The 3,409-nt window shown below is 33.4% G+C and overlaps 1 non-coding gene across 1 annotated transcript; it reads right to left on the bottom strand.

Annotated features, from left to right (window-relative positions):
* Positions 1–3,023: 3,023 nt before the first annotated feature.
* On the bottom strand, positions 3,024–3,127 carry LOC130942602 (small nucleolar RNA R71). The gene has a single exon (XR_009071168.1). It is a non-coding gene; the product is annotated as a small nucleolar RNA R71 (small nucleolar RNA).
* Positions 3,128–3,409: the final 282 nt, after the last annotated feature.

Here is a 3,409-nt window from a genome sequence, read left to right as displayed (position 1 = left end):
CTATTCAATTCTCTTTTATTCTTATTCCAAGATATACGTTGCACAACACTTTGATGAATGTGATGATCCGTGACACTCATCATCATTCTCACCTATGAACGTGCGTGACTGACAACCACTTCCGTTCTACCTTAGGCCGGGCGCATATCTCTTAGATTCCCCAACAGAATCTTCATGGTATAAGCTAGATAGATGGCAGCATTCATGGGGATCCGGAAAGTCTAACCTTGTCTGTGGTATTCCGAGTAGGATCCTGGGAATCCGGAAAGTCTAACCTTGTCTGTGGTATTTCGAGTAGGATTCCGGTATTGAATGACTGTGACGAGCTTCAAACTACTGAAGGCTGGGCGTTAGTGACAGACGCAAAAGGATCAATGGATTCTATTCCAACCTGATTGAGAATCGACAGATGATTAGCCGTGCTGTGACAGAGCATTTGGAACATTTTCACTAAGAGGATGGGATGTAGCCATCAACAAGGGTGATGCCTCCAGACGATTAGCCGTGCAGTGACAGCGCATAGGACCATTTTCCCGAGAGGATTAAAAGTAGCCATTGATGATGGTGATGCCCTACATACAGCTTGCCATGGAAAGGAGTAAGAAGGATTGGATGAAAGCAATAAGAAAGTAGAGATTCGAAAGGATTCTAGCATCTCCACACGCCTATCTGAAATTCCCACTATTGATTTACATAAGTATTTCTATCCCTTTTTATTTTCTATTTATTATTAATTATTCAAAAATCCATAAACCAATTTAATCTGCCTAACGTAGATTTACAAGGTGACCATAGCTTGCTTCATACCAACAATCTCTGTGGGATCGACCCTTACTCACGTAAGGTATTACTTGGATGACCCAGTACACTTGCTGGTTAAGTTGAACGGAGTTGTGTCTACACATAGTTGAAAAAGCAATGAATTTTACAAAATACAATAACAAAGGAATCACAATTTCGTCCACCAAGTTTTTGGCGCCGTTGCCGGGGATTGTTCGAGTATGGACAACTGACGGTTCATTTTGTTGCGCAGATTATGTAATTTTCTTTTCAAAAATTTTTTTTTTCAAAAATCCTTTTCAAAATTTTTCTTTTCTTTTTCGTTTTTCCAAACTTTATTTTCGAAAAAATTAATAAAAATCCAAAAAAATTAATAAAATCATAAAAATCAAAAATATTTTGTGTTCTTTGTTTGAGTTTTGAGTCAATTTTTAAGTTTGGTGTCAATTGCATGTTTTTAAAATTTATGCATAATTTTTTCGAAAATTTCATGCATTCATAGTGTTCTTCATGATCTTCAAGTTGTTCTTGACAAAGTCTTCTTGTTTGATCTTGATGTTTTCTTGCTTTGTGTTGTTTGTTGTTTTTCATATGCATTTTTCGTTTGTTAGAGTCCATGCATTAAAGATTTCTAACTTTGGTGTCTTGCATGTTTTCTTTGCATCAAAAAAATTTTTTAAAAATATGTTCTTGATGTTCATCATGATCTTCAAAGTGTTCTTGATGTTCATCTTGACATTCATGGTGTTCTTGCATACATAATGTGTTTTGATCCAAAATTTTTATGTTTTGGGTCATTTTTGTGTTTTTCTCTCTCATAATTAAAAATTCAAAAATAAAAAATATATCTTTTCCTTTTTTTCTCTCCAAATTTTCGAAATTTTGGGTTGACTTGGTCAAAAATTTTCAATAAGTTGTTTCTTACAAGTCAAGTCAAAATTTCAATTTTAAAAATCTTATCTTTTCAAAATCTTTTTCATTTTTTTTCTATTTCTCGAAAATTTCAAAATTATTTTTCAAATTATTTTCAAAATCTTTTTCTTATCTTTATATCAAATTTTTGAAAATTAGCTAACAATTAATGTGATTGATTCAAAAATTTGAAGTTTGTTACTTGCTTGTTAAGAAAGGTTCAATCTTTAAGTTCTAGAATCTTATCTTTTAGTTTCTTGTTAGTAATTAATTTTAATTTTAAAATTAAATCTTTTTCAAACATATCTTATCTTATCTTTTATATCTTATATTTTTCAAAATTTGATTTTAAAATATCTTATCTAACTTCTTATCTTCTTATCTTTTTTAAAATTTGATTATCTTTTTCAACTAACTAATTAACTTTTTGTTTGTTTCTTATCTTTTTCAAAACCACCTAACTACTCTTTCCTCTCTAATTTTTGAAAATATCTCACCCCTTTTTCAAAAATTCTTTTTAATTAACTAATTGTTTCATGTTTTAATTTTAATTATATTTTATCTCTAATTTTCGAAAATACTAATCCCTTTTTCAAAATTATTTTCGAAATTCTCCCTCCCTTTTCTTATTCTATTTAATTATTTAATTACTAACACTTCTCTTCACCTCTCTCCATCTAAATATCCGAACCCACTCTTCTACATTCTTCTCCCCTTTCCTCTTCTACTAACACAAGGGAATCTCTATACTGTGACATAGAGGATTCCTCTTCTTTTCTTGTTTTCTTCTCTTTCATATGAGCAGGAACAGGGAAAAAGGCACTCTTGTTGAAATTGATCCTGAACCTGAAAGGACTCTGAAAAAGAAACTAAGAGAAACTAAATTACAACAAACCAGAAACAACCTTTCAGAAATTTTCGAACAAGAGAAGGAGATGGCAGCCGAAAATAATAATAATGCAAGGAGAATGCTTGGTGACTTTACAAAGCCAACGTCCAAATTTGATGGAAGAAGCATCTCCATTCCTGCCATTGGAGCCAATAATTTTGAGCTTAAGCCTCAACTAGTTGCCTTAATGCAACAAAACTGCAAGTTTTATGGACTTCCATCTGAAGATTCTTATCAGTTTTTAACTGAGTTCTTGCAGATCTGTGAGACTGTAAAGACGAATGGAGTTGATCCTGAAGTCTACAGACTCATGCTTTTCCCTTTTGCTGTAAGAGACAGAGCTAGAATATGGTTGGATTCACAACCTAAGGATAGCCTGGACTCCTGGGAAAAGCTGGTCACAGCCTTCTTGGATAAATTCTTTCCTCCTCAAAAGCTGAGCAAGTTGAGAGTGGATGTTCAAACCTTCAAACAAAAAGATGGTGAATCCCTCTATGAAGCTTGGGAAAGATACAAGCAGCTGACCAAAAGATGTCCATCTGACATGTTTTCAGAATGGACCATATTAGATATATTCTATTATGGTCTATCTGAATTTTCAAAAATGTCATTGGACCATTCTGCAGGTGGATCTATTCACCTAAAGAAAACGCCTGAAGAGGCTCAAGAACTCATTGACATGGTTGCAAACAACCAATTCATGTACACTTCTGAGAGGAATTCTGTGAATAATGGGATACCTCAGAAGAAAGGAGTTCTTGAAATTGATGCTCTGAATGCCATATTGGCTCAGAATAAAGTGTTGACTCAGCAGGTCAACATGATCTC

Source organism: Arachis stenosperma, chromosome 7 (assembly GCF_014773155.1).
Source record: "Arachis stenosperma cultivar V10309 chromosome 7, arast.V10309.gnm1.PFL2, whole genome shotgun sequence".
NCBI lineage: Eukaryota > Viridiplantae > Streptophyta > Magnoliopsida > Fabales > Fabaceae > Arachis > Arachis stenosperma.
The sequence above is the reverse complement of the archived record's forward strand: the minus strand, read 5'-3'. Positions and strand labels throughout refer to the sequence as shown.